This window comes from Peromyscus californicus, unplaced genomic scaffold, assembly GCF_007827085.1.
Source record: "Peromyscus californicus insignis strain IS unplaced genomic scaffold, ASM782708v3 Scaffold_21__1_contigs__length_65335640, whole genome shotgun sequence".
Taxonomy (NCBI): domain Eukaryota; kingdom Metazoa; phylum Chordata; class Mammalia; order Rodentia; family Cricetidae; genus Peromyscus; species Peromyscus californicus.
The window spans coordinates 6,252,273-6,276,032 of NW_026294514.1; the positions used below are offsets into that span (position 1 = coordinate 6,252,273).

At 34.9% G+C, this 23,760-nt stretch overlaps 1 pseudogene; it reads right to left on the reverse strand.

The window, feature by feature from the left end:
- Nucleotides 1-16,101, reverse strand: part of LOC128118003 (heat shock protein HSP 90-beta-like) — a 196,018-nt pseudogene extending 179,917 nt beyond the window's left edge.
- Nucleotides 16,102-23,760: the final 7,659 nt, after the last annotated feature.

Below are 23,760 nucleotides of genomic sequence, written 5' to 3' on the forward strand. Positions count from 1 at the left end.
TTCCAGCTGCGTAGAGTTGAAAGTGTTTGTCTTGGCGTTGTTCAGGATCACCCTCCAAATTTGTGCTGAGTGTGGAATAAAGTGAACAAAGAAGAAAACTGCCACGGTAGCAGCTACACATTCCGAAGACATAAAATCCCATTAGATATTCCTTGAGGATGAAGGCCATGCATTATTAATCTTTGTCCCTTAGCATACAACATTGCTTACACAGTATGATAAATAATAAAAACATCATAAATAACTGCAAATTCAGTACGTCATTTATATCACCAGGATTTAGAAATCCCTTTTCAGTGTTTTTCAGTTTTCCTGCTTCCTTTTAAAATTGTACAAAGTTAAATTAAAATGTGTTAATTCTATAAATGTATTTTGAGTTTACTTTGAAAAATCACACACACACACACACACATACACACATGACAGGTAAACACGATACCTAAATAGTGTATAATCTTTATGATTCATGTATTAAGAATTCTATAGATTTTCATGGTTTTATTCATCATTGTCTTTAAAATCATGTTTCATTGATCATTTTCTATGCCAAGACCCTTGTAAAGAGTTTATAACTACTTCCCACACGGAAAAAAAAACCTCAACAAAAAACAAAAAATAAAGAATACATTATCATACAAGTTTTAAAAGGAGGGATATTTTGGGTAAAATTATTAGTAAGAAACAATTATTTTAGAAAATAAAAAGTAAAAATTGGGGAAGTTTAAAGGTTCAGTATTCTTTGATTTAACTTAGTAGCAGGTACCAATTTTGACTCAGTCACATCACAGAACACATACACATAATCAATGATTCAAAGTTATGGCCACTGAGTATCTGTTAGTGTTCCCTTGGAAATGTCAGTGAAAATAATTTTCCATCAAAATGTCAAATTCACAACAACCTCACATGAAAAGTCACATTCATTGCCCTTATTTTGACAGTTTTGCAAGAACTGATTGACAATACCGAAGTACACCCTTTTCTTCTCAGCACAGCTCTATTTGTATTTGAGACACTACAGTAAAGCAAACCTTCAAATTAACAATTGCCTTACAGAGGGAAGACTTTGTTCTCAAGCCTACTAAGGGAATGACCTCTTTTCTCTCTTACGGTTTCAAGTGGTATAGAGATTTACCACACTGAGTCACATGGTCATCATCGCTAAGATGGCATGACTGAGATTTCTGAGGTGGTAATAGACCTCTCAATTTTTCTCTAATATTTTATTTTCAAAATTTTACCTCATAATTTTGTATTAATAGCAAAACTTATTTGATTTCAAAGTACTACTCTATCCAAGAAGCATTCAAAATTACGTTTAGAATAAACGGATTGGAAGGGGGTGGTGAGAGAAGGGAAGACAACCGAGGGCGAGGGCAAGGAGGGATGCGGACTCTGTTAGTTATTTGTAAATCCTTTGAATTCTCTTAAATCTGCTGATAACTAAGTCGTTATATTCTATGTGTGAACAATTATGAGTATGATTTGGGCCCTAATCTATTTATTCTCTAGTTCTACATAACATTATTTAATGAACTTTAGAAATATATTTTGCGAATTATATAATCACATCACAACTTTTCTATTTGTGTGTGTGTGTGTGTGATTCCTAGAAATGACATTTCTTTATCATAAAGCTGTTGAGTAAAATATATCATTATGTACAGAGTAAGGGATTATGGGAAAGGGAAGGATCTCCTGGGAAGAGGAAACAGAATATATTGTAATGGATTAACAGAGGAGCTTGGACTAGAGAGGGGAGTAATGAGGGTATATGGGGAGGGACAGCCAAATCTAAGGGTCACTTGAGGTGTTCTATGGAAACCTGTTACAGTAGAAGCTTTTTAAAATATATAAATATATTTTTTAAAAAATCTAAATGGAATCAGCAATAACAGTAGAGAAAAAGCCCCAACTAGATTTCTCTTTCTACTAAATAAAACCTCCTGTGCCAGAAATGGATTATATGTAATTGAGTTGTTGGCCAAAGGGATCCTTGGAAACCTCAAACAACTCAAGCTATTGTCAAGGATTTTGGCAACTTTCCACAAATTCTGGTGAAAACCTATTCCTGAAGGCAACACCAAATAGCTCATTGGACATGGAAAAGTAGAACTGGTGCCTACCTAGAGCTTTCACTACTACTGGCTAATGGTACTGAAAGGTACTCTGCATTCTGCCGGAGGAGAAAGTTAAACACCAACCCAACTACAAACCCTTGGCTCTACAATGGTGACCTGTTTGAAAGTTACATTGGTGTATTAGTGGCACACCAATATCTGATGCATTTAAGGTCTACTCTATGAGATGGAAGACATACCCAACATTGCCTGGATGGCCAATAACCTAAGGCCATTGTTCTAGGGGAAAACCAAGTGCTGCTAATCTGCTAAAGGAGCATAGCAATAAGGCAACTCCTAACGATATTCTGCTATACTTATATCGGTGGCTTGCTCAGCCACTGTCAGAGAAGCTTCTTTTGAAGCAGACGGGCCTCAAAAGAGACCCACAACCAGACAATATGTAGAAACTGAGAGACCTTGGAATACTCAGCTCAAAATGAGATATCTTAATCAATCCCTTCCCCCTGAGGGCTCAGGGAACTCTGCAAAAGAGGAGGCAGAAAGACTGTAAGAGCCAATTGGGTGGAAGATAACAATGAAAGAGGCCTTTTAGACACAAGAAGACAGTCACACATATGAGTTCAGAGATGTGGCAGCATGTGCAAGGCTTACACAGGGCTAAGCCACTACTGGAAGTGGAAGTGGACACAAGCCCCAATTCTTAACCCAGAAGCTATTTCCAACTGCTTACAAGGAAAAAGTAGTTTTCACCAAAGGAGTCCCACTGGGCACAAAAACTACATTTAAAGTCAGGCTCAATGCCCAGCTGTAGATGGCCAATATAAAATAAACTCAATGACATTTTTGGAGTATTTTTATGTTATGTTTTCTGGGCTTTTTTTAATTTTATAGGTCTTTTAATTATATGTTATGTATTTTTGTGGCATTTCTGTGTGTGAAAATGTGTGTGTGTCTCCATCTATATGTGTTTCGTGTGCTTTTTTTTTTAAATCTCTTTTTTCCCTGTTTGTTTTTTTGGTTTTATTCTGGTTTTAATTGAATTTATTTTTTTAGATACTTGTTTTCTAATGAGAGAGAAAAAGAAAGCATGTGAACTTGGGTACATGGGGAAATGGAAAAGAATTGGGGATGGGAAAACTGTGATCAGAATATATTGTATGAAAAAATCTATTTTCAATAAAAAATGAAAAAAATCCATCCCCAAAAATGAAAACTCAAATTTTAGTGCAAACAACATCATTTTAAAATGTTACTTTTTTTGTAATTTTTTTTATCTGTTGCTTAAACTCTAAATGACTCATATAGGTAGAATTTGTGATAATCATTGATTAAAGACTTTTTTATACAACTGTATCTAATGATACATAAAAGAGTTGGGCAGTTCTTAGTACTTAGAGTGAATACATAACTTCTGAACATATATTAAATACACACTGCTAAATAGTTACACGCACAGATCTACAGTGTATGTGTTAACTAAACTGATGTACTACCCTTCTCTCCTCTCTCTCTCTATTATCTGTAACCACTAAATGCCTTTTTATTTCCTGTTCTTACAGTAGAAGTTGGAGTAGCCTTCATCATATAATTTAATAAGTCCTACAATATGCTTTTTAAAACTAATACATAATGAGTACTTTATAAATTATAATAAAGTCTCTTTACTGATAAACATTTAAATACAAGGCATTCAGCATTGGAAATTGTTTGTCTGATCCTTAATGATTTATATGTTAAAATTTCTAGGGAGAAATATAATTTTTCCTATCTTTATTACCAACTAAACAGATAATAGCATTTCAAATATCAAATGCTTCTACAGTTCTACTTATGCATAGGAAATGTGTGCAAAGTTTCAGAGTAAACCAGTGATGCAAGTGCTTTTATTTTTAACTTTGGAAATTTGTGCAAAAGCAATTACAGAAATTTTCTATGATACTTTAGTGTTAAATGGTGGAGTTAATGTCTAAGCTTACATCTACACAGTCATGAAGTGCAAGCTATGTACTTCCACTCGGCAACAGATTTTGAAACAGAAAACATTATTTCAATGATGCATTTTAAACATTTTTTTGTGGACCATTGGCAAAGAAATACATTGGCAAAGAAATACATTGACTGAAGTCAAGTCATTATCTGGAAATTTGAAACCCCAGGTTCTTAAACTTTGGGGATGATCACATATCTATAACATTATGGGGAAATTTGTAAATCATAATGGGTATATCTCTTGATCTGAAATGTACACCCTTGTCTAACTCTTATGAAATTCAAACTTTAAATTTAGTTTAGATACCTTTTCAGGTCACTGTGAGCCATCCAGAAAGAAATTTCCCACATGAGAATGAATGATTGAATGTATGAGGAAATAAATGAATGAATGAATCAGCAATGTGGGAAGACTTGAAGTAGTCATTGAAGGATGATGCAGAAATGGACATGATGCAGCATGTCAGGTCATTTGGATTATTATTTTTTTTTACATATTTCACTATGATGTTATCTTCAAATGTTAGTAAGTAAATGTACAGAAGTTGGTATATGAATGCATTACAGATCATTTCTTGTAAAGAACATTTTCATAATTTTGAAAAATTAAAAAATATTATTCTGCCAAACTACATTCAAGAGTATAAAAAAGGAATTCTTTGATTGCTTTAAATTTCTAGTTCCCTTAAATGCTTTTATCTTAAGGATAATTTTCTGACTTAAGTTCAAATTAATTTATTTCAATTTCTAATTCAATTTAAATAATTATATGGAATTGGAGACTTTTTAAAATATTTGTTTTTAAAGTGTTGATTCATATTTGAATTAACTGTTGGAATGCTCCTCTGGGACACAATAAAGCACTAAGATATCACCAGGCTCTTTCCAATGACATTTCCTACTTAATCATATAAGCACATGTTCCTCATAATGACAGTCATCATGTTAATGGAGATGTGGAATTAATTTTGAAAATTAGCTACAGTTCTGTCTACTTTCTGCACAGAAGCCCAGCACATGAATTCATTACTCTATGTAGAGTGATAATGAGAATGGATATCCCTTTATGCTAAATCATAAAAATAAACTCGGTGACTAAAATAAACAAGTGATGTTGCAGCTTTCTGTGAACAGAGTATTGAAACTAGCTCTGTGTCTGTCCTTGACTGTTGATTTTTATTTCGTTTATATATTTTTTAATTCAACTTCATGACATAAAGTAAATATGTCCAGTTAGATTTCCTGAAACAAAAATCTAGTGTAATTGTATGTTATAAGTTATATTAATTTTTAAAATTATCTATAAAATATTATCTAGGCATAGTTCAACAGATTATGAGATTTTTACTATAGTATTGATGACTATAGGGATAATATTGTACAGATCTGTAAAATTCTGCATCTTCCATAATTGAAACATTACCTTAGTTGATCAGCAATAAACTTTCCAGATGATGTCTGAAAATATGTCACAATCAGTTTCCAGAAATCTTTCAGAAAAAAATTAAACCTTGCACAATCAATGCTTAATAGAATTTCTCATATGATTCTACATTAATGCAAAAATTTTAAAAGCCAGTTCTAATAACTGGATTTTGAACATTAGAAATTGTCAAAATCTTCTGGGAAAACTGTTAAGACAAATATAAACCACAATATAAAATTCTATCAGAAGGAATCTTATCACCTTGGTGATTCTCTTATGGTTTGATTTGATTTATTTCTATTCCTTATTTTCATCCAATTGCTATGGTTGTTGGACAAGCTTTATAGCTTCTGGCAGAAGAAAATCAGTGACAGTGACTTAGAGGAACCTTAATCCCACGAAAGAAATAAATGCTTGTCAATCAAGAAGTTTTAACCTTTACCAAGTTTTGACCTTTACATTTTCAAGGTGAGCCTATTATTTGGAAGAGAGCAAAACAAAACTCCACAGGATGTGCCATGATCAATACAATCAACAGACCTTCACACTGTATGTTTAAAGGTATTAAGAAGATAAACAAACACATCAGAATTTTACCAGTTGGAACAATCCTGTATTGGATGCGTGCCTCATTTGGGAATTTAAAATTGATCTATATCTTGAACTCAGCAGTAACGCACTCCTGGTTTTGCAAAAGAAGCAGAGAGAAGTTAGTTAAATGTTAGCAAATATTTCCAAGTATAGATTGGGTGGCAACTTAACACCTTCATCAGTTGTCACAAGTGAAACATGAAGAATGTAAAATTATTTTTGTTTCTAAATTAAATTTTCATAATTCTTCTTTCATCATCCAGTAAAACATTTTGACTACCTGCTGTGCATAAGGGACTGTTCTAATATCTGACAGTGATAAATGAAACACATATTTTCTTTCCTTTTATAAATTATATTAGATCCCAGAGACAATATAAAGTATTTTAGTGCCCTGCAATATTTAATCACACTGTGACAAAAATTTGAAGGGAAAGATATGTCTAATAATATGTTCAGACCCAATCTGAATTTAAAAAAAGTGGAGTTGGAGATTTGTTGACAGATGGAAGGAACCATGTTTGAAAAACCCAAGATTAAGATGAATCTAAGATGGAAGTAGGGGAAGGGAGTGGGCTCAGGAAACAACACCAAAGTTCAATATTTCAGCCAGAAGAAGGAACATTTGACATTTGGTCTGTTTGTCATATGCTTAAATTTATACAGTCTTTTATTTACTATCCACCATGTTTTGAAATGTTGTAGTCAAGTATATATTTCATCGATCCAGTTCGCTTGCTTAGCTCACCACGCCATGGCTTTCTGAAATTGCAGCATCACTTGTCTTTAGTTTTAGAAGTGTTTTTCAGCCACACCTTCTTAGAATGTCAACTGGCAGCAGTGGCTTTCTCATCCTTTTTTTTTTTTTTTTTTAAATCTCTTAAGATTTTATTAACCTAGTGTTTTCATTGGACAGTGACAGTATATATTACTTGTAGAATATTTAAATTGTTTTCAAATGCTTTAAATAAATTTTGGCACAGAGTTTAATTGCAAATGAAGGTTACTTTCAGGTTTGCTTGATCATCAGCACTTGTGCTGTATAGTAGGATGATCCCACTGGTGGGCAACACTAGTTTACGCTTCGATTTTAGGAGTGACTTCTCTAGACCTTCTAATGATCCCTCCATAGTTATTGAGGCATCTGTAATATGACTGAGTAGATTTTGTATTCCTGTAATTTCTGTATTTCAGAAACTTTTGTATGTGGTTCCTTAAACATTGTTATTAATGTCATTTATAAGTTGTATTATCTATAATCAATAATTGGTAATGGACATTATACATAATATATATTTATGATACTATTTAGAAAATTCTCAAGGGATCATGTGTATCAACCTCTGAATACTTTGCTGTTTTTCCCTGGGGAACACTTATTTGCTGTGTGCTTCAGAAATCCACACACATTTCTATCACCCTTCCCTTTGTCTCCAGAACTTACAGTGGACTTCTTTCCATGATGTGGTTCACATATCTTTCCATTATCCTTGATTTTTTTTTACTGATAAAAGCTTGCAGTAACTACCAGAGTTTCCCAAGTCACTTCTTTTCTCTCAGGCTGTAGAGTTCTCCATTGTTTATTGCTCTAATGCCTAAAACTAATTGTGTTTATCTATATTGTCCAATGTTTGTGAGTTAAAGGCAGTATATCAAATTCTATGCCATCGACCCTGTGATAATAGATTTAAAACTTCACATTGTTAATGGCAATGTTGCTAGAAGAAAATAAACCAGAATCTCTTGCTTCAGATAGTTTTCCATAACTAAAAAATGACACATGGGTACAAATAAAAATACTTAAAAATTGAATTATGGTCCTAGTCACCAAAGCTGCAAGGGCTCTTCAATCTATTAACATAGACACTGTATAAAATAAAAATCTGTCAGAAGCCACTGCTATACTTTTATTTATTATAGTCATCTAAATTTAAGTGATATTTTTCTAATATGAAAAATTTAGAGATGAAAATGTTTAGGCTACATTAATAGGCAGTTTGAGAAACAGGGACTAGATAACTTTGTGTGTGTGTGTGTGTGTGAGTGTGTGTGTTTCAAATTTATACACATGCTATTATGTACTATATACATGACATGTAGCATGTGATATAATTATATATTTTAAATATAAGTAAATTATAATTTTAAGATATGTGGGATTTTGTTACTTATAAGTACTTCTTTCCCTACCGTTATCAATGGCACCTGAGATTTTCAGTATAAAATAGTTAGATGAAAAGATTCGTTTGGTAACCCAGAAAGAAGGGATGCTGTAACTGTCAAAAACCAGAGTTTTAACAGAAGTTTTTCACTTTTCTTTCAAGGAGTTTGCATGTCAAAAGTTCACCCTAACTAGATTTCATAGCTTCGTTTATGAGGGACCTTAAAGGAAAACACATGAGAAACTTGGAGGTAAGTGTTCTTTTAAAAATTAAATTTTTGGACTTGAGTTAGTATGTCCGTTTGCTGAAAATGTGCTTGGTGATATTTGTGCTATAAATCTACTATAAACCCAAGATGCCGGAGATGCCAGAGCTGTGGGATACCTGCCAAGGAAGGCTACTAACAGAGAATGAAACCAGCCCAAGCGAAAGAAGTGTGTTGCAGTCAGCAAAGAAGACATAGATCTGCAAAACACTTCAACTTCGGACATCAAGTTTTTGGTCTTGCTTGAGAAGTCTAAACTTCCAACATTTCACAAACTGGATCTGTTCAAGTTTCTTAAACAAAGGGCTGTTAATCAACAACGCCACTGACTAGGGAGAGAGAGATCGTACAAGGCCCGAGTCAGTCCCACACTATCTCAAACCAACGACCAAAAAAGGACAGTTCCTGTAACCCCCTGAAACAGGCTGGGACTCGCCCAAGTATGTCCAAATATGGAAATTAAAAAATAAAAAATCCGGGAGGCAGAGCCAGGCGGATCTCTGTGAGTTCGAGGCCAGCCTGGGCTACCAAGTGAGATCCAGGAAAAGGCGCAAGGCTACACAGAGAAACCCTGTCTCAAAAAACAAAAAAAAACAAACAAAAAAAATCTATTAATGTAACTGCTGCTTGTTTGACGAATCTCATTAGAAACGATGTTCCTAGAATTTCCCTAGCTATGCTTGAAAGGACCTACGGGCCATTGTCCCGGCTCACCATTTTGTATAAGTGATTGACCGTGCATGCTGGTAAATAAACACTCTTTGTTTTCACATGCTAAAGAAGAAATTTAAAAAAATAAATAAATCTATTATAAAAATTTGCCTCTCATGTTTAATAAATTGAAATTATATTGAAATCATCTGAATATAATTTTAGCGTGAGTTAAATTAATGAGTATCAAAGCAGTTGTAGGATCAAATGGTAAGTTTGCTTATACTGCTATATTAATAAACTTCCAGGCTTCAAATTAATAATATAGCAATATGTAAAACCAGTAAGATTAAGGGATATATAAGAAGAGGTCCTTGATGCTTTCATACCTCCTTGTTCCACCTTTTATCTCTTTTCAATTCTTTTCCAGCAGTTCACAGCTGAGGAGGTGAGTTCACACACTATATACATATCAACACCTTTAGTGTATCACCACTGTGCTCTCTGCTGGAAATACACCAAGATGCAGTGCTGAGGTGTGTCCAGTCTGTGAGATGACACAGTTGTGGTGTGTTTTGTTGCCATCTGGCTGTTTAGTGGGTCCAGGAGGGCCTTCCATGCCAAGTTCACACTGGGAGCTTCACAGTGTGCCTCCATGTTCCACTCACTCAAATTCCAATTCTCCAATAATCAGCTTCTGCATAATAGGGCTGGGCAGTAATTGGGAGTGTATTAAATTTTATTTAGAACTTTAACACAATTTGTGTTGTGGACTTAAAAGATGAATACCTTGAAAGAGATTGAAACCATTTTGATACGAAGAAATGTATCATTAGAAAAATATACAAAATTCCAAGTGAACTAGAGAATTGCAGGCAGACAATACCCTCCCAAGAGATTTCCAGTGGAGTGAGAAAGCATTAAGAACACGTAACGTGTTTACTTATTTCTAAAAAAGGCCTGCTGAATTTTATATCTACCATTGTAAGAAATAGCACCAAAGCTGACTTTAAGAAATAATCTAAGCTATTTTGGCTGTACAAAAATCTGAGACTTGTAGTCAGACATATGTGGGACCTAGGTGAATCTGTAAACACTCTCAAATTTCACAGAGAAGCGTGTCACTAAAAACGCAAGGTTTAGGGAAAATTGGACACAGTGCACAGGCGTTTAGCAGCAAAGAGGCCCAAGCAGAATCAAACAATGGCGCTAATAAGCCAGGGGAGCTGTTCCTTGGACAGTGAATTAAAAACACACATCACACTGTTTATGTATAAGAAAACCGCATCCTGCAGAGACACACAGGAGCATTTTTACTGCTCAGTTCCACTGTTTTCTTCTTTCCTCACTGGAACTGTCTGTAGATTTTTCTTATAACCATGACAGATGATCTTCTGGACTTCACCAAATTTTACCTCTTTCTTCCTATTCTGAACTTCCCCATGTAGATCCAATTAGTCCATGATACAATCAAACAACAAATGATTTTTAAAATGTTTTGAATATCTTTTAAACCATATTCCTTTAAAAATGATAACTTAATATATATCTTTGCTTTAGTTACTATAATCACAGAAATTATTTGAAATCACTTTTATTTCTGTGATTAAAACCATAGAATTTAACTCAACTCCTGGTTTTCTGTGTGACAGCCTACCGGTTTCTTTTTGTATTTGTAATCATTTCACTAGTCTATGTCTTTATACATTTATTTCAAAACAGTGACCTCAAGGGCTTCTGAAGTTTCTGAAGACATGTACACATTCTTCATGCTTGCCAAAAAAAAATGCCAATATAGCTGGCATACAGCTCATGATCCTTCTAAAAACCTTTCAAAATAGTATGAATATTCAATTACATTCCGGAATGTATTATTTCTGACACATTGCATAAGAAATCTGATCTTATCTCGTGTCTGACAAACATTTATTGCTCACATTTTTTCCCATTGTCTAGGAAGAGATTTCTTTTAATGTCCATAAACATCTTGTCCTATTGTCTTTCTGCCTGGGTACACTGTCATCACAAGACGGAGAGGCCTGGAGTACTGTTTTGCATGGCTCCTGGGAAAGATTGCAGGTCCATGTTGCTAGGAATGGAGACCTTCCTTCCTTGGCATGTGGGATTTTCCACACACTTACTGCAATGCTCATTCTAATTTCTAAGTGCCAGTGATCCAAGAGGGAACTAGATGGCAGGAAGACCCCTTTCTGTGAACTAAATTGGGAGGTCACACACTAAAATTTCTATAGGCTACGTAAGTGTCTGTTATGTTAGTAAAGGAGGAAACTGGTATTGACTGGATGTAATTACCATGTGGCCACCCTTCACAGACATCCCTAACACTACCACCTCACCACTTTCCTTACCAAGGCCATCAGAGGTCAGCAATCTTTACACTTGGATTAGGTTTCTTGCAGCTAAGCTTCAGAGAAAAGTAATTGCCAATTAGACTGCCTCTGCTTACCTTTTCTGTCTTTCAAATTTACTTTTTATATACTGCAAATAAAAAATACAAATTCTAAATGGTTATTTCGTTAGCTTTCAAAATTTTATTCCTGCAAATATTCAATTTAAGAGAAGTTGAGACAGTAATTATTTGTCATACATTATTTGTTTTCTGAGTATTAATTAGTCCATTCTTTTTGTTATGGATTCTGTGATCAATAGCTCTGTGAATTAACTGTATTTTCTCTTTAATTAAATTTGGATATTAAAATTTATTCATACACATGTACATAATATATACTGACCACCCCTTGCAACCCTCTTTCCCACACCTACCTCTTCTTCTCATGTTAGTCCATTGTAAGTTACTTGTAATTAGAAATGTTAATTGATACTAAAAATATTCATAATGTTCCACTGAAGAAACTACTAATAAATCTTACATAGTAAAAATTATAGTCCATTTTACATCTAAGAAAGTAAATTAAACAGTGGACTGCTAGTATTTTTATGAGCTTTCTAGTCAAGTAAAAGGACTGCACATGCATTTCTACTTATTGATTTTAATCATATAATTTTTGATATCAGAATATTTTGCTTTCCATGGAATGATGAATTTTTTCTTTTTTAGCTCTGAAATACTGTTTTTCTTCTCTGGGACATTCTAGAAGCTTTAAAGTCACATTATTGATGTGATATCTCATCTGCAATGATTGACACACAAAGAATAAGTACTTGCTGGATAAAAATTAGGAAATAAAAATCTTATTCATTTATATGTGTCTTACATTTATATTCAATTTTGCTTGAATCTTTGTAGTCTTCTAGAAATGTCTTAAAATAATAATTTTCTTCATCTATTAGATATTACCAAAACTTCTAATATTTTATCTACTAAACAAATAATCATTATTTCATATGTAAAATTTATTAAGCAATATAAATAACACAAAGATGTCAATTAAATAATAATGAAAATATGCTGACATCTATGCAACAATTGTTATTAGAAATAATTCTTTTTTTTTAAAAGATTTGTTTATTGTGTATGCAAAGTTCTGTCTGCATGTATGTCTGTAGGCCTGAAGAGGGCACCAGATCTCATTACAGATGGTTGTGAGCCACCATGTGGTTGCTGGAAATTGAACTCAGGACCTCTGGAAGAGCAGTCAGTGCTCTTAACCTCTGAGCCATCTCTCCAGCCCCCAAGAAATGATTCTTTTGAGATAAGTCTGTGATGTAACACAATTATGGGATATGTTCTTATTTTAATTTATTAACATTAAAAAAACTAATTAAAATCTAATTACATCAATTTTCCCCCTCACTTGTTTTTTTGCCATGTCTATACCTCCTCAAGTTCATAGCCTTCTCTTCTTTAACCTTTGTTGCTAATATACATATGAACAAATAAACATGAATACAGTTGGCTGAGACTCTTCACTGTGGCCTGAATGCATATGTCTAGGGCTGACAATTTGGTATTGGATAACCAATCTGGGGACTAATCCCCTGGAGAGACTAATTCTCTCTCTCAGAAGTTATTAATTGATTGTGGCTCTTGATCTAGCGATGGGACCTGGGACCTGGGATACTTCACTCTTCTACATTGGGATGTCAGCTGATTTGGGAATTGTTCAGTACTTGTTTAGGCAGCCACATTGTTGAAACTTTATTGGTACAGCTTCCCTATAACAACAAACAAAACAAAACAAAGAAACAAACAACAAAAACACAACAAACCAAAACAGCAAAACAAACAAGGTTTGTAACCACAAGGTTACAGCAGACTTCCTGGTCTTTTGGCTCTAATGCTCTTTCTGTCATCTCTTGCATGATATTTCCCTAATCCGTAGGTGTAGTAGTTGTGTTGTATATGTATCACTTGTGGCTGAGCACACCATGGCCAGTTATTCTCTGCATTTTGACTCATCGTAGCTTCCTGTAACAGTCTTCTTCTGCTACACAATGAAGCTTCTTTGATGAGAATGAGGTCCACACTTCTCTGCGAGCATATGACTGAGTATTTAGAAAGCAGTTAGACATTATGGTTTAGGTGAGTGGCAGCAGTAGCCTCTCCTCTAAGATCTACAACATCCTGAGCCATGTGTAGTCCTTTAGGTTTTACAGTACTGGGCAAGAGATCCTTCTGATAAGTGGGCCTTGTTTTTAATTAGACAGTTATTAGTAATGATCAAGATACAAATGCCACTAGCTGCTCTGTCAGAGATGCCTTGCTACATTGGCTATTATTTTGGTTCACAGGAGTTACCGCTGAGTAGGACTGATGATTGCTTTCTCCCCTCGGCAGCTTGCATATCACAATCTGGGACTATGAAGGCTGATCTTCAGAGAGGAAGCTTTTATGTCACTTCCAGATTAAATCCTCTAGATTAAATCCTCTAAATCGGAAGTATGTTGTGTTTTCAGCAATAGGGACTTCCCTTCAGATTTTGGGAGGCAATCAAAGGCAATGGCAGTAACCTGCATTGTTTGAGGATTCCTTGGATTCCCTGAACCATTAAGAAAAAAGAAAAAAAACTGCCTTATAACGTTCATTTCCTAAGAAAGTCAGATACTTAGAAATTAAGAAGGTAGCAGCTTCTGGTAATTGAGTAAAGATGTAGAAATGTTAACCAGTATAGTTGAAGCTGAACTTTAAATGATGACTTTCTGTAGGTTGCACTTCACCTAAAGTAGACAGAGAAATCATATAAATTATAGATCACACTTTAGGTAATCCAGGGCAGTTTTTTTTTTTTTTTGCAAGTATATCATTTGCTATAGAAAGAAATAGTGGATCATCCTCTGACTCATATGCATATTGCAAAAAGAGACCAAGTTTAGGTAGATGTCAAAATGTGCCTATTCCTGGGCTACCTACAGGGATAGGAAGCCCTGGAAAGAACAGCTTGGTGTGACCCCTGGTATGTGATTTTCAAAGGTTCAACAGAGTGCACTGTGTTTCAACTCGACTGACCTTTACAGTAACTAGACATGACACCATTCTTATGAATATTCCTCTAATTTATGGACATGTGTCTGAGTATTCACCACAAAAGAATGAATTAAACCTGAGCTTCATAATAGTTATGAGGGAAGAGTGAAAGTTAAAAAAATAATAAATTTTATGTTGCAGATCCTGTTTATATCGCTCTTCAGAAAAGTACAAATTTTGTCAGAGAATTCATATTCTGTAAAATAGTGCGAATTATGCAACTAAAACATTCCATCTTAAGGTTACAGACTGATTTTTTTTAAATTTCAGAATTATTCTTTGAAAATCACTCACATTTATTCAAAGTATTTTGATAAATATGTGCACCATCAACTCCTCCAACTTCCTTGGCACTTCCATGCTGTCTTCCTACCACTTTCAAGCACCTCTTTTATTTGTTGTTGCCACTAACTCCCTGAGTTCGATTAGTGCTGCTAACGTGTGCACAGGTGTGGGGCCACCCACAAGGGCGTGGGTGACCTGCCAGACATCATATCCCTACACGAGAGTGATTCTCTTTCAACAGCAGTCTACTGCCAAGAGCTCCTCTGCTGAGATGGATGTCTCCCACCTGAATGTTGACGGACTGAATCTTGTGCGGGCACCCCTTTAGTACAGCTGTATCTCCCCAAGAAACTCTCCCACTGTTGGGCACCACACCCTCCCAAGGGAAGCTGCCAGCTTGTCAACAGTAAAGAAAGCACGCTGAATGAATGCACTGTGTTTGTGATTTACACATGTTAGTCTCTTCCAAGAGGCACTGTCACCTTCCCCTTGTGAGATGCCTCAGGGGAGTTGGAAAGTTGGCCAGTGATTTCATTCTGTTAGGATGGACTTCTTTGATAATTATTTATACTTTGATCTTCCGAATACATCTTTTCTTCTAAAGAAAGATTTAAAAGCTAAACCACATTAGAAAATGAGTGTAATTAGGTTACAAATAAGAACAAGATGTTTATTCACATGAAATGAAGTCAATATTTCCTGGTTTAGTGAAGTGTCATGGAAAATCTGTGTGTTTAGGAACTGAGGTGCTACTGGGAGGTAGTAGGAAATTTAGGGTATGGAGCCCAGTAGGAGGTTCAGGTCTTTCCGATAAGAGAACATTCTAAAGGGAGAGCAGGCCCCAGGTATCTCCCTCTTTCTCTCTTGCTTTCTGGGCATTAAGTATTTTTACTTTTTTCCCAGGATACATAGGAAGATTTTCTTGGGATTAAATCAATCCAGCTATAGTCCCGTTGTTTGATTCAGTGCGAGCACATCACCTGCTTCCTCACCACAGGCTCGGGATCAAATGCGTGCACCATCACCTGCTTCCTCACCACAGGCCCAGGATCGAATGCGTGCACCATCACCTGCTTCCTCACCACAGGCCCGGGATCGAATGCGTGCACCATCACATACTTCCTCACCACAGACCCTGGATACAGTGAGTGCACCATCACATACTTCCTCACCACAGGCCCGGGATCCAGTGTGAGCACCATCACTGCTTCCTCACCATAGGCCCGGAATGGAACAAAGAATTAAGCCAGGGCACCTCCAGGACTATGAGGCAAACAAACATTTTCTCTTTGTGATTTGATTATCCTGACATTTGATTAATAACAGAATTTTGATTAACACATAGTATTAAAAATGTGACTAGATTTTATAAGTAAACCCTTCATAAAATGAAGTTAAAAGATAAGCATGTATTAGCAATTGCTATGTAAGCTGCTCTATCAAAACTAATTATTTCATTAAAACCATAATCCTTTATTCAAAGAGTAAACATTTAAATTTAGCGAAGTGTAAATATGGATCACTTAGAATTCATGCAAAAAGATTTGATACAATATTATTGTTTCTTGGACTCAATTTCTATCCATTATTAATGACATGTTATTTTAATTACATTCTGATCTGTTTCCAAACGTCATTTTTCCTTCATTGTTGTCCCAAGATTTTTCCATTTGCATTTTCTAAGTGAAACCCAACTTGAATTTGTGTGCATGACACAGAGCCAAAGATGCCAAGTATGATTGTATTGTCAGTTCCTAATGTGTAATTAAAAAGATAAATAATCTGTTACAACATTGCTAAAATCTTTTGAATAAATTAATCAATAGGATATTGCTGTATTCTTCTCCTCTTTCTCTTTCTAACCCATGTAATTAATATAATTATGTATCCGTGCTAGAACAAGAGCAAAAATGAAAACCCCGTGAATCTTACACCTATTTTTAAGCAGCGAATAACCACTTCACACTTTGATTTGAATGAGTTTATCTCCAGCAGTGCCCATGTTGAGGTTTGTTTCCCAAAACAGTGACCTTGGAAGACAGCAAGGTTCTCTCACCTTTCACACACTGGTTATCAGGTGCCTGCTCACATTCTCTTTTGTCCTCATGCTGCACTCTCTTCTGTTCCACCACACATGTGCAGGAAGTGGTCCTTAAGAAAGCCAACTAAGTATATGTATGTGCTTTTTAATTAATATGTTAATTAATGGAGGGTCTGATTGTATAATTGTGGAATAAAAACTACGACTTGAATTTTGAGATTCTTGAAGCTATTCTAATGTGATAAGAAAACATTTGTTGTTTTTATGAGCAAAAATGTCGCTAATGCTGTAGTAACACTGATCTGTTACCTGTGTTTACTATATAAGACAGTGTTTCTCAACCTTCCTAATGCAATTCCTCATGTTGTGATACACCATAAAATTATTTTCATTGCTACTTCATAACTAATTTTGCTACTGTTATGAATTGTAATCTGATATGTAGGATATTTGATATGTGACCTCTGCAAAAGGGACCTTCAACCCCCAAGAGGTCGTGACCTCAGGTTAAGAACTGCTGATTTAAGAAGAAATATTAGATTTTATGTAGAAGTCACCGAGACAGAGCTTCAGGTGTGGCTCAGCAGGAGATTGCTTGGTTAACATGTATCAAAGCCTTCATTTGATCCCTGACATGAATCAGATAGCAGAACGGCAGAGGATAATATTTCTCTCAATTAAATTAAAGCCTGCTTTATGATTTAAACAGAAGAAGAAAAACAAGGAAGGAAAGAAAGGCAACACATCTCTAGAATCATAAGCCAAGATGTATCTGCTTACTTTATTAAGTGCCCAGCTTCAAGGTGTACTTTACCAACAGAGAAGAGATGAATGGTGGACAGTAAATTCCAGGAAGCATGTGATTTATATTCTACACCTCCCTCATGAGACACTTTTCATAAAAGAAAAAAAGTTTTTTGCTTATTGGGTTTAGTCTTTCAATATTATTTAATATTTAAATAAAATCTGAAGTCCATTTATGATGTTAGCGAACCAGTGAAAACAAGTATCATTAAAGTTTTCATGTAAAGGAAGTATGGTAGAGCACTAAATCAAATGATATTCCTGTGTTGTGCAGATTTTATGTCTGTAATGAGCAAAAGAAACCTGAAAGAAAACAGAACTGATTTTAGTTTATATCAAATCTATCTAGAAAATCAATTCACAGTGACTATCACCTTCAATAAAGTCTATATATTGGCTATTTACCTTCTAGGGACAGATCCTGTTAAAGGGACAGATTCTATTCTACTATCTGTATTCAAGACAAGGGGTTATTCAGAAAAGACTAGGTATTGGGTTTTCTACGATTATTGGAAACATACATTAATGAAAGAAAGTTGAGACCTGGACAAATCATAGACTGAATCAGAAAGAAATGATACCCTTCACTGAAGGGAGGTAGTAAGGCATGGCTCAGAGTAGCTAGAGTCCCAGGTAATGCTAACATGGTAATGTTGAAGTTAGTCCTGCATCAGTGTAGGGTACGTAAATATTGAGAAGAATTCTGGACCAAATTTTGTATTAAGTAAATCTAGCCAGTTACCATTTTATGTCACTAGGAATATTTATGTAAAAAAGCCATGAATGTTAACTTAAACACATTCAAATTTTTCCATTTTTGTTAAAAAGTTATGGGTTATGGTAATTTTGATATTATAGTTTCCCAAGATGAAGTTAAATATGGATATCAAATATTAAGTTTATAGGAGCTATAGTTTAATCTTGATATTAAGAATTTATAGGGAAATGTTAGAGGAATATTTGAAGGATATTATTCCAGATATTACAAGTTAGAGGTGATGATATCAAGGTATGAGGTTATTAAGATCAACAGTCTTATTTCACTTGCCATTTTGTTTTTATTTTAATGTGTTTAGTCAAAGTTTGAAGCTTCCCTTGGGAAATAAAATATATGTGTGTCATAACTGTGCAGACATTTGATCATATTAGTTATTTTCATATGAATGGATTTGTGTATGCAGCTGTTCTTTTATTAAAATACCTTTAATGCATGCAAACTCTAGCAAAATACTGAAGGACTAAGGAATTGCACCTGCGAGCTATGCACAGCACAGGAAAGGCTGAACTATTCATGTTAGATTATTTTAATTTAGTTTTGAAAGCTTTTAAGTTTATTTTCATTTTATAGAATGAGAGAAGTTTACAGGAAAGAAGTTATGAGTTCTTTATTTTTTTTTTTTTTAAGCAATAGAGATGTAGCCAGTTCTTTTCTGGGACTGCTGACCTTTGTCACATTATTTAAACTATACAAACTTTTGTGTGATTTCTGTTTGTGTGAGAAGGAACTGGGTCTACTGCACTGGTTGGCACCCAAAGGCTGAGAACTGCTGCCTGAACGTTCAGCAGATTGTTGACACTTTAATGCAAACTCAGTGAAGACAATCTGGTGGGCTCAATGAAAGCAAGAAAAAATGTTTAACTGGAATGCAGATATCATTTTAAGATTATTTCAGTTAAGCCACCCTGAACAGTGGTGGCTTATACCTTTAATCCTAGCACTAGGGAAGCAGAGGAAAGCAGATCCCAAAATTCAAGGCCAGCCTGGTCCAAACAGGGAGTCTCAGGACAGCCAGGTTTACACAGAGAAACTTTGTCTTGAAAAACCAAAGGAAAATTAATTCAGCAAAATAAATGTTATATATTTATAGAGATATAAATCAATTATATAATTATATAATTAATGTATATGAATTAAATATAAATCGCTTTAATTTATATTATTTAAGTTAATATAATAATCATATGCATATAATGTTTACTTAAATAATATAAATTAAATATAATGATTATTAATCACTAAATAGATGGCTTTATTAAACTGCATCTTTATTCCACAGAATTAGAAGAAAAACTGTCCCCTTCCTCAGGAGTTAATAGCCCATATTTATAAATGTGAATAAAGGGAAAATCATGACGACAAAAGTAACAATGACTCTTTATGAAGTCATTACGGTAAAAACCGTGGCCTGCTGAACCCCAGGCTGTGTGGAGCCAATGACACAGCACTGCTTGGATGCTTCGTGAGCTTGTTTTTCTGTTGACAATTGCGAGCGCTGTAATTATCTGTGTAATTGGCTAATTGTGGGTTCAGTGAGCCTTGCTTGTTCTGAAATGATGGGCAGGTGGCTAATGGTTGTCAAAATTATTTCCACGGGCAATAAAAATGTATGGGTTTAAAATTGAGGCAATAAAGAGGAAAGTCACTAATGTTAAAATCTGCCTTTAGACATTTGACACAGGTTGAGAAAGTCATTTCAATAGTATCATAACCATTATATTCTGGAGAATTTCCTCCACTGAAAGAAAATTTCAGCAAAATATTATATATATGTATATATTATATATGTATAGACACACACACACACACACACACACACACACACACACACACACACACATATATATATATATATATATATATATATATATATATATATATTGCAAAGAAGAGAACATGGCAAGCTCACAAGCTCACTGGGTACAAAGTTTTCAGATTCCTGGTGATGAGATATTTGTTTGTGATTGCACCCGGCAGACATACGCATCGAATCTCCAGCAAGCAAAGCTTTGAAGGTTTTTTTTTTTTTTTTTTTTTTTGGCTTTTCGAGACAGGGTTTCTCTGTGTAGCTTTGTGCCTTTCCTGGAACTCACTTGGTAGCCCAGGCTGGCCTCGAACTCACAGAGATCCACCTGGCTCTGCCTCCTGAGTGCTGGGATTAAAGGCATGTGCCACCACTGCCTGGCTCGCTTTGAAGGTTTTTATTAAAATACAAACAAACAGAGATGAAGGGATTTGGGATCCTTCATGAGACACAGATTCATAGTTCTCAAAAAAAAAAAAGTTTAATAAAGTAGATCTGACAGCAGGTGCTTCAGATTAGAAGCTAACAACTGTATGCTAAAGTGTTGTCATCTGTTTTTTATTGTCTACAGTGGCTGCCCCCTTAAGCAAGGGCTGTCCTAGTCAGAGACTGCAACTCCACTGCTACCAGCCGTGGGTCAGCAGCAAGGGCCGCAGCCTGAGGGGATTCTGTTCCCTCAGGCACCGACTCTTTCAAAGCTACTAAGGGAAACTTTATCTAGATCTAAAGAACTCAGGATTCTACGGTTTAGGTGCCCGTGGTTCCTCCTTACCACTTCCTGTCAGCTGCTCACTGATTCAGCCTTTTGCTGGCTGATCAATTTTATTTAAACAAACACATCTTCGAATTGATAACAAAAGCAGTAGGAAAAACGCCAACACACTTTAACATAATATTCCCCAACATTAAAGGGAGTAGAGGAATTGTAAAAGGCACTCTAAAATAAAACAAAATCATTTGCTTTTTTTGGGCATTATTTTTTGTCTTAGTGGTCTTATGCTTGTGCTTTATGGTTTCCAATTTTGTGTTCTTATGAGTGTGTGTGTGTGTGTTTGTGTGTGTGTCTGTGTTTCTTATGCTTTCTCATTGTTTTGTTTTGAGTTCCTGTATGTTTGTTATTTTGTTAGCCTGTTTGTTTTCTAGAGAGGAGAAAGAGTTGAGCTGATGGGAAGTTGGGGAAGATCTGAGAGGAGTTGGAAGAAGCAAAACAGTGATCAGTACACATCACATAACATTTTTTATAATTAAAATATATATTTTTAAAAGTCAAATGTAATAAACATTTTAAAATAGAAACTCCTTTATGAAATGGCACTGAATTTCTACCATCAACAAACAAGGTTTACCGAAGCTTATTTCAGTCTCATTTGTTAAAATATTTGCTTTTTCTGAGTAATGTAGGTAGCCTTCTTGAGTCTTAATTAATTTATATTAAAATCTTATAAAATAGCATTGCAAATTGTCATCTTATTTGTGTAATAAATTTAAGCTAATTCTGCAGGAAACTAGTTCTGCTTCCACATTCAAGAACAATGGTGAAGACTAGTGCCCAGTATAAGAAAATACTCACTCTCTGTTTTTATTTTGTCTTATTTTTCATTCATTTCACTGATTCATATATCAGTCATTAACTGATAGTGTTTGATTATTGTCAAGAATATAAGAAAATTGTATTGAAGAAGGAACAAATTTAATGATATTTTTGCTCAATTTGAAATCTAAAGTCTTAAGCTCTGCAATTTTGGACTCTTTGCTAATAAATTAAGGAATTGTATTGTCTCGAATCATCCAAGTTGACAGAAATCATTGTATCAACCAAGATGTCAAATTATTTTGTCAAAATAACAAATATAAAACCAAAGCAGCCCATATCCTCTGGCAAAGTCATCTGCCTCTAAAAGAAAACATTTGCTGGAGTCACTGGATAATAGGAAGGCAGTGTGATGCTGGTTGTATCATTGCAAGTGTGGACATTTGTCAAAATGTACGGCCTCTGGCAATACTTTTCACAGTAAGAATGCACTTGACACAGATCTAATGAGTTTAGCCATGGGGGTAAAGCACCAAGTTGTATTTGAATTCTGTTTTTGAATGAAATAAAATGGACCATGCTTTTAAACCTGCTCTCTTCTACCCCAAGAATGCTTTTCTGTTCATTGTGTGACAGCAGATATGAATAATATTGATATCAGAAGGTTATTGATGATTTTGTTCAAGTACATTTAGATTAAGACCAATAACAATCAAGAAACTCTTTTCAAGAGCAGGGAGTTATGGCAGGGACTTAATGAGCACCATGACATCCAGAATGTACCAGGACAAAGACATATGACCACTAATCCAAAAAAAAAAAAAAAAAAAAAAAAAGGCTTATGTTACATCTAAGAAGTTATAATGATGTTTCAGAGTTGGTGATAAATGAATTTTTAATTATATGTGTGTGTGTGTGTGTGTGTGCATATTATTTCAACTTCATAATAAGAAAATTCTGCCAATTATGCTAATATACAAAAAAGGAGGACATTACTTTAAATGAAATAAACAAACTGATCATAGAGCAAAGGATAAACTACTAGGTTTCAACTGTCAAATGTATCTAAAGAATGTCAAATTCACTGAATCAGAGGGCAGAATGTTAGTTATGGAGATCTAGAGGGAATGCAAAAAGTGAAAAGGCCTTAATTTGCATGCATAAAGTATTTATATTATGTAAGTAAGCTTCAGTGCTCTCTCATGCCGCATTGTATGATCTAGCCCCTGCTGTCTTTGACTCACCGGGGAGTACCAGATAGCATCAAATGTAAATTCTTCTAACTTCGCTTTCTGAGTAAAAGGATTATAGGGATGACTCATCATACTTTATAATTCAACACTTGAAGATGGCTTAGTGTAAGTTTTTGTTGTAGAAGTGTGAGGTCCTGTATTTGGACCCACAATATTCACATAAAAACTGTGGATAATGATACATATTTGTAACCTCATCATTGTGGGAGGGAAGTGTGGCACAGAGAGGCAGATTCCTGAAATGGTGGCCAGCCTGTCCAGCTAATGAGAAATCTCCAAGTTCAGTGATGATTCCCTATCTTATTAAAAAAAAAAAAATGGAAAGAGGCTAGAGAGATGGATCAAGGGTTAAGAGCACTGGCTGCTTGTTCTTCCAGAGGACCTAGATTCCTCTCCTGACCCCACATAATGGTTCACAATCATCTCTAACTCAAGTTTCCAGGCATCCAACACCATCTTCTGGCTTCTGAGGGGCACCAGGTACACTAGTGGTACACAAGTATACATTCAGTTTAAAAAAGGCATAAAATAAAAGTAAAATTTAAGGTACATGTTATTTCTAGTCTAAAACAACTTCATTTAAAAAAATTCAGTAGAAGGAATTAGAAGGAGATATTCATGTTGACTTCTGACTTCCTTACATGCACACA